The sequence below is a fragment of the Camellia sinensis genome, chromosome 2 (genome assembly GCF_055761805.1).
Source record: "Camellia sinensis isolate YWXY chromosome 2, ASM5576180v1, whole genome shotgun sequence".
Lineage (NCBI taxonomy): Eukaryota > Viridiplantae > Streptophyta > Magnoliopsida > Ericales > Theaceae > Camellia > Camellia sinensis.
This window is the reverse complement of record NC_138962.1, coordinates 190,388,840-190,397,665: the sequence shown is the minus strand read 5'-3', so window position 1 is coordinate 190,397,665 and position 8,826 is coordinate 190,388,840.

Here is an 8,826-nt window from a genome sequence, read left to right as displayed (position 1 = left end):
GCCCTTGACTGGACGGGTACAACCGAGTCTGACTGGGTTTTGAAACACCCGAAGAATTTACACGCAAAGGACAAAAACGTCTACCATGGCCCAGCTGACCACAAACAAAACAACCACCAGACCCCCTACTCTGAGACTGGTCTGAAACTTGCACCTCCCCGGACCCCCTAACAGATGAGTCCGAAACCTCTGGCGAAGGAAAGGAATTAGCCCCTGACTGAGCATGTTTCCGCCTCCACCCCTTACTGAGCCTAGAGCGCTTAGGAATCGTAGGACTTACCGAGATGGTCTCTTCCCTATCCCGACCATCACTCACAACCATGGCCTCCACATGGGTCGCTGCCTCGACTAAATTATAAAAATTCTTCAAAAAGGATCCAGCTACCTTCTTCCGAATATTGAAACACAACCGCCTTTCAAACTCATAACAACGACGCTCCTCTGTTGCCACCAACTCTGGAGCAAACCTCGACAAACTAGTAAACCGCATCTCAAACTGTGCCACAGGAGTATCATCCTGACGCAACTCCAAAAACTGATCCCTCAACCTTTCCCGAGTAGAAGGAGGGAAATACTTGGCCCAAAAGGCCTCGGTAAAAGCAACCCACGTGCTACCTACGGTATTCTTAGCATACTTTCACCAATAACTCGCATCGCCCTTCAATTGAAAAGTCGCCAAAGAAACCCTCAACTCCTCCTCTTCGACTCTGAGCATATCAAGAGTCTTAGTAATCTGCTCCTACTAACTCTCTGCCTCCAACGGTTTAGCCTCCCCCACAAACTCTGGTGGGCCGGAGTGGAAAAACTCTTTAGTAAGCTTGAGAGCATGCCCGCTGCCGCCCTCAGTGCGAGCTAGGGCGTCTTGCACTGCTCTCACAATCTCACGTGCGACGTCCTCGCCGACAGCCGATGTTGCAACGGCGGGTGCTAAAGGAGCTGCAGTGCCCCTACCGACACTCCTACTACTCAATCGTCCTCTACTTCCTCGTGTAGACATCCTATCAAGCACAAAAGCAAACACCACGCTTAGTGCACAACACAATAGCCTTCTCCGAGGCACACTCCACTACTAAGTCACAAGACTCACTTAGTCACAAAATATACATCTCTATTGCATATAATCATCTAAACATGTAGACACATAATCGAATCAAGTCCACAAAGATAACCACTTATCCCGGAACTCTCAAGGAATTCCTATCAGAAACCACGTTGATCAGGCGTGTTTCCGAAAGGACCTCAAAGCAAGTTTACCGGCTATGAATACTATCCGAGAGACAGAATCCCATGCTCACATAAATGCAACACACAAGTCCTAACTTTCATGATATCTATATGCAACTTCCTCACTATACATAGTAAACCCACTGTGGTAAAAACCACTTCCCACGAGCCCAAAGTATTAAAACTCGACTCGCTCTGATACCAAGTTGCCACGCCCCACTTTTTATTACTCGAAGTATTACCAATTTCATTTACTTAATTCTATTTCAGAGATAACATGTGGAAATAAACTCGTATATTCAACTCGTAGAAGTGAATAACATTGCTCTCATTCGTATGCAAGTAAATACAACATGAGTATAATAAATAAATTTCCCTTGAGCTTACATCATTAACAACAAATCAAGAAGAAGGGTGCAACCCTTTTACACATATGGCATTTCGCCCATATAAGAGAGGCCCCGTGGCCAACAAATCAGAAGATCCAAATCTTGCAGCACATTCAGCTCAACACCTGAAAAAGATTCAACAACGTAGGATGAACATATAGTCCAGTAGGGATCTCAACATGGCCCTCAACAATAACAACATACAGATAGCTATGATCATGAATACCCAATCTCGTACTAGAATAGTAATGTGACAGTTTATACAAAATATACATAAGTATGAACTTTTCTTGAAAACAACCATTTCAATCAACGCCATAAGCGATTCAATTTTCTTTTCTTTTCATTAATCCCCATTCCCAATCTTTCATAACATTAACATTACCTTAGGAAACAAATTCACTAAGCCCACTACTCTCTTCCATTTTCCTAACATACACAGATATGCCTTTTCAAAACATATATCTCCTTAAAATATCCATTCTCCTTCATTCATTCCAAAAGACAAAAATGACATTTTGGCTTCTTCCCGGTACAATCAAATCTAGACATGCACCATTATAAAAAGGGAGATAACAACTCACCAACATGCATAAGATAAACCAACGAGGCAACTCGGCCCTCCAAAACTGTAACCGACATAATCCATGATATTTCCAAACACACTGAAATATCAACAACAAAACTTTGCTCTACTAGCTATGTGCGTAGTAAGCCAAAGATACACCTCTCACAACAACATACCAGTTTACCAGGCGCTAGCTGGAAGGGTGTGGTACCTTAGATTCTCAGCGCAGTCAGTTTACCAGGCGCTAGCTGGAAGGGTGTGGTACCTTAGATTCTCAGCGCAGTCAGTTCTCCAAGCGCTAGCTGGAAGGTCACGGTACCTTTGATTTTTAGCGCAAGGCATAACACCACCAACCAAGATACAACAGGGCATAATTAACATGTATAACACATATACATAAACCATCAAGATACAAGCAATGTGTTAAAGTATATGAACACATAACTACCTTCTCCCGAGCAAGTATACATATATAATGTATCTCAACACTTCATCACATACGATGTTCAATCAACAATGGTATAATGCATACACGACAATTTAACACAACCATGTCATCCTCCACCGATGACCAAGGACAAAACCTCTAGATGTAAATATTTAGTACATCCATTAAAGACTCAATTGCTATGAGACCATAAACCCACCAATAACACTAACACGGTAGTTAAAGATACAACCCCCACGTGTGTGTGTTTAACACTCAAGAAACAACAATCCAATTTTCATACTTATCAAAGATACTTTTCTCATTTCATAAAACAAATTCCGTTTCCTTTTGTTTTCACAAAACCAACTCCATCCCTTTTGTTTTCACAAAATCAATTTCATCCCTTTTGTTTTCGCAAAATCAATTCCATCCCTTTTGTTTTACAAAACCAATTCCGTTGATAATAGAGCCATAACTCACATTAATCCACTACATTTATTTCAAAACCATTACAAAAACCAAAGTTAACCCCTTAGGCATTAACACCTTCACCCAACTCGCATTAACAATAGAGATTTACAACATAGGTTAACTACCCTCCATTTTAATTTACCAAATCAAAATATAATTTAGGGTTTTTTCTTCTTTCAACTATAACATGCTAATTTACACTCCAATTAGCCCAAGACAACCATCAATGATAAAATAACCATTTTCAAACAACCAACCCTAGGTTCCTTCTCATGATTTCAAACAAATCCAACATGGATATGATTTTCATGCAATACAAAACTACCACATGTCTATCTATAGACGAAGTATTGAAAAAAGAACAAGGAAATCCCTACCTCAAGCTTAGGAGAGAAAACCACCCAAAAATCACCGGCGACGAAACCACGAACCACTCAGACCAAAAGGAAGCCCTTGACGAGATCTACAATCCATCTCAAAGGACCATGGTGAAAAGATCACTCTAGGTGAGTAGATTTAGAGATCTTAGAGTAAAAGTACCTTTTGAGAGAGAGAAGGTGTTTCACGGTTTGGAGAGAGGAAATGGAAGAAAAAGTGAGAGAAGAAGTCAAGTGAGAACCTTTATATAGTACTAGGTCAAAATAGATATAAGCCCCAAAGTCAACTCAAAATATTAAGTCAAAATATCGCCAAAAAGGTAGGTCCAAACCGTGAGAAAAATCTGGGAAAAGTCGCAGGTGTCGACCCTTCACAACACAGGTGTTGACACCTAAGAAGAAATCTGGAACACTAAGTGAGACTGCACTGCAGGTGTCGACCCTTCCCTAGGCTGGTGTCGACACCAAAATGCAGTGAACAAATTCAGGACAAGGGTTGACCCTTCCCAGCTTTGGTGTCGACCCTTATGGCAAACAAAAGAGAAGGTGTCGACACCACCAAGACCGGTGTCGACCCCAGAACATGATTTTCAAGTTTCCAAACAACTTTTCAACGCGAACAAGCGTGAACGAGCAATCCCAACACGTTTAAATAAATTTTCACTCATCGAAAACCAAGGTACAACAACACCAAAGATTCTCAAAACATAATACATGATTCGAATACACTTCCCAAAAGTTTTAAAAGGGCCCAAGTGCTACATCACTACTGCTCGGACTCTCAATTTGTCACGGTTCTAAATCTGAACCAAAGAGTCCAAATCCGGTAAATCGTTTTGAGAAAACAGATTTTTTGAAAGAAGTGCCAAACATGGACTGCTTTGCCAGATACAAAGTCGCCACCTAAATGTTTTATTTTGGGGAAATTTAGGAAACCCTGACTCGTTTGCCTAAGGCCACGTGTCCGTCATCACCAAAGTTGCCTCGGCTCGGGAACTTGGGTACGATTAGGGAAGGTCACTTCGTGAGCACCCCCGCTCGCCCGATTAAAGATCAGCCTCTACTAACCATGATATCTATTTTTGAAAACATTATGTGTTCTTATTCCGGTTATTAGCCTAGATTACTATGTGATGCACACAGCATACAAGTATAGACTGGATCGCCTGAATTGGAACAAAACATTCATGTTTGTTTATTTGAAAAATGATTTGATGGTGCTACCTGCAAATAGGCTAAGACGTGGATTTTCCACCCTCGGGTGGGCTTAGAAAAACATGATTTTGCCACTATCTAGTGGGCTTAAAACTCACAGTCAATGCATTTATTCCAATCCAAATAACCCAACCTTCACCCACAGGCATTCAGGCAGTTATATCACATAAGCATATAGCCTCATGGTAAGCATGCTATCATGGCAGTCACTCACACTCATGCAAGGATGCTAAAGCATAAAACTTACCGAGTACTCCAAGCCAAAACAGAAGCTAATTAGAAATCCATGCATGATCCTAATTATACAGGAATGCCTAATGCAACACATGCAAAAGTGCAACTATAGCAGGCTCGGTTATTCTAAACATGACATATGAAATGCTACAGCTAACATGTATTCAACTTGGAATTGAAAATACAATGCAGTTAGTATGATGCGCCGAGCCCGGTGCATGCAAAACAGATGAATGAATGCAAACATGCTGTCATACTGTATGCTAATTGAAACATGCCCTAATCTAACCATCATAAGCGGGTAAATAAAAAGGAGAAAGACGTGGGGTTGGAAGACATACATCACACACACGCACACTTATTACAGTTGTGCCCTCGCTCGGAGGGTCCGAATAAATAATTTACAGTCCCAAATGAATAATTACAGTCCAAATATGTACAAAACCCTAATTAATTAACAAATTAAATTAGGAAAGCAATAAATTGGCATGCAAGCCAGGGACTGCCTCAAATCTGCTCCGGATGATGAATAATGCATGCTCGGGTTGCCTCGTGCGGAGAATCCCTCGCGATGCCCCGGTTTGCCTCTGTTTGCAATTGTTCTTGGAATGCGTGCCAAGCTCCGGAAGGCTGCTGATTTCTGATTTGCTACAACAGAGAGCAAAAAGGGGTATGGCAAAGTATTTTCACATATGTATGCATGACTACTCTTCAGGGAGTGTAGTCCTCGATCCTCGTGCCACCAATCACGCATCTCGATGCATGATGGCCGAGGAGTCGAATTGCACGACTCAATATGAAATGAATGCACATGAAAACACAACAAGGCCTAGACTCCATCATGGATAATCCGGAGTGTCGGCGACCAGGAATTGAGACACGTTCCGTCACTCGGAGTACGAAACGTCCCTCGTTTCCCGTGCTCGGGCTAACTCCTATCCCAAGCACAATGCAATATGCATGACATGCATGAATGAAACTAATATACAACCTAGCATGCACAATGCTATGAGATGGCATACATAATGCACGATGTAATAAGGCATACACAATGCTCTATCATACAACCTAGCATACGCAATGCTATGAAATGAAATGGCATACACAATGCATAATGGGCTTACACTAACATGAGTGGACCTCAGCCACACTCACATCAGTAGCCATTAGATGAAAATGAGACTCTCGGAACGCGTGCACACGTGCACGCAAACCGAGGACCGAACCTAAGGCATAGTATGCAACTCTAACAAGGCATGGCAAAGCATGAAATGTGGCATACAAGCATATAATTCCAGCACTGAAATATGATGCTAAACAACCCCGAATCATGGAAACATGGCACCCGATGCATGGAATGAACCCCGAAATTCGAAACTAGGCACGTGGAATGACTTACAGCTATACAAAACATGCATTATTTGATCATGAATTATGAAGAAAGATGCAAGACAGTCCCAAAACATGCATATTTCCAGTTTATAACAAGTCCCAAAAATGAATTCAAATAGGGCTAATCTATCATGCAAAAATGGCCCTAAAATAGAGATTAAACACAAAGGAACAACAGCTGGCCCCGAATGGCAAATAGCCCTTCAACAAAGTTGAAAAGGGGCTCAAAAAAAGGCACTTTACAGTTTACATCAAGCCACGAAAATAATCACAAATAAGGCCAAACTATCATGCAAGAAAAGGCCTAAAAGAGGGGTAAAGAGACAAGTGGCAGCTGCTGTTCTCAAACAGAGGAGAGCCCTTCAACGAAGTTTAAGAGGGGCTCAAAACAAGATATTTCACAGTTTATATCAAGGTCCAAAACAGCTCACAAATAGGCCTAAAATACTATGCAAAAATTGGCCTAAAAGAGAGATAAAGAAGAAAATGATAGCAGGAGGCCTCAAACAGAGGAGAGCCCTCAACAATATTGAATAGGGTATTAGAAAAAGTTATTTTACAGTTCATGACCGAGTCCAAAACAACTCAAAAATAGGCCTAAAATACTATGCAAAAATTGGCCTAAAAGAGAGTTTAAACACAAAGGGTGAGGAGGGGACCTCAAACAGAGAAAGACCCTTAATCAAACATGGAGATGAGCACAAAATATGACTATTTACAGTTTGGGTCGGAGCCCAAAAATGCTAGCATGTATGGCTTAGATAGAAAGAAAAATAAGGCAAGAAAGAGGGAAAATGGGACTCACCTTTGTAGACCAATGGACCGGCAACTCTTGGACCAGTTTTGGGAGCTCTTCACCTCTGGAAAGTAGCCTCAAGTTGCTGGAATGAGGGATGGAGGCCTTGTGCTATGAGGTGTAGGGTAAATGGTGTAGGGCTATGGGTGTTTTGGTGCTTGGAGTAGAGAGAGAGAGAGATTGGATGCAAGAGCTCAAAACCAATTTTTGTAACCCTCTAAAATGCAGCTGGGGGTGCTGTTTATATAGGCAAAGGAATGGAGGAAAGGGGGGGGAAAATCAAATTCAAATTTCCTCCCCAAAAGACCCCCCATCGGATACAGGATCTGGGGGGAAACAGATGGTGCAGCTGTAAGGAACCAGGTGAGAGGGTCATGGACGGTCAGGTTCAGAAGGTTCAGGGGGCCGGCCGACCACCTCCCATGGCCGGCCGACCAAGGGTCAAAAAGGTCAAGCACAATTACTGGTCGGCCACCTCAAAAAGGTGGTCTCCCATGTGTGCACAACACAACTATGTGGTTGAAACCCAGAAAAAGTGAACCAGGAGAGAGAAAAGACCATTTTTTAGAGGGGTTCAAAAGGGTCAGGCACAATTACTGGTCGGCCACCAAATATTGGTGGCCTCCCAGGTGTGTACAACACAAATATGGGGTTTAGGGTTCAAGAAAGTGGCCCCGGGGTGGTCAACATTGGCTTTCAAGTGAGGAAAACAGGCGTCGGAGAGCGATAAAGAAATAAAGCTGGTTTTTTAGAACAATTGCTGGCCTCCCACCCTCCTACAAGATTCCTAACAATGAAAATAAGGCCTCCACCAAAAATGAACCAAAACGGATGCAAAACGGAGGTTCAGGGACCGAAACGCGCGGCCCGAGGGCCCCAAATGTCATGACCCGAACCCGCCCCTATGGGTTAAGGACATAACCGGCCAGTAATCCTGAGATTACCTACGGCCTCAGACCAAAACAGACATAAGTTGTCAGAGTAAAGGGGCCAAACGGAAGCAATGAATAAAAACTTTGTCCATAGAGCCGTGCTTATATGCACATCAACAGACCATATTCAGTTACGTTAATAACCCACAGTTCAAAAGTACAGTTTCACAAAATTCATTACAAACAGGATCATCCAAAACAAGTCAACCTATGACAGACTATTACATAATTACATAAAGTCCCTGCCGGCAAGACAAGATATAATTACATAGCAAAAGGCAAGGGTAGGTCTCAAGAGTGAGACGCAAGGCTGACTTCCCCAAAACTCGGATTTTTCCTAGCAGACTTCACTGGGGCTGGGTTTGGACTTCCCTTGGCTCACCTACAAACACATGAATGAGCGTGAGCGATAGCCCAGTGAATAATATCAGACGTGACAGTTATATAACAATACGTAGAACAACATGCACCAAACGGCCTTGGGCCCAATTCATAATTCTATTTAGCGAATATATATATATATATATCTATACAACATTCAAATCAAGTAACTGTAGTCCTAACATTCTGGCCTTTGGCCCATTCGGATTTCCATTCATGGCGAAACGGCCTTCGGCCCATTCACTTATGTCGAAACGGCCTTTGGCCCATTCTTTCATGTCAAAACGGCCTTTGGCCCACTCTTTCATATCAAGCGGCCTTTGGCCCACTCTTTCACATCAAGCGGCCTTTGGCCCACTCTTTCATATCAAAACGGCCTTTGGCCCACTCTTTCATATCAAAACGGCCTTTGGTCCA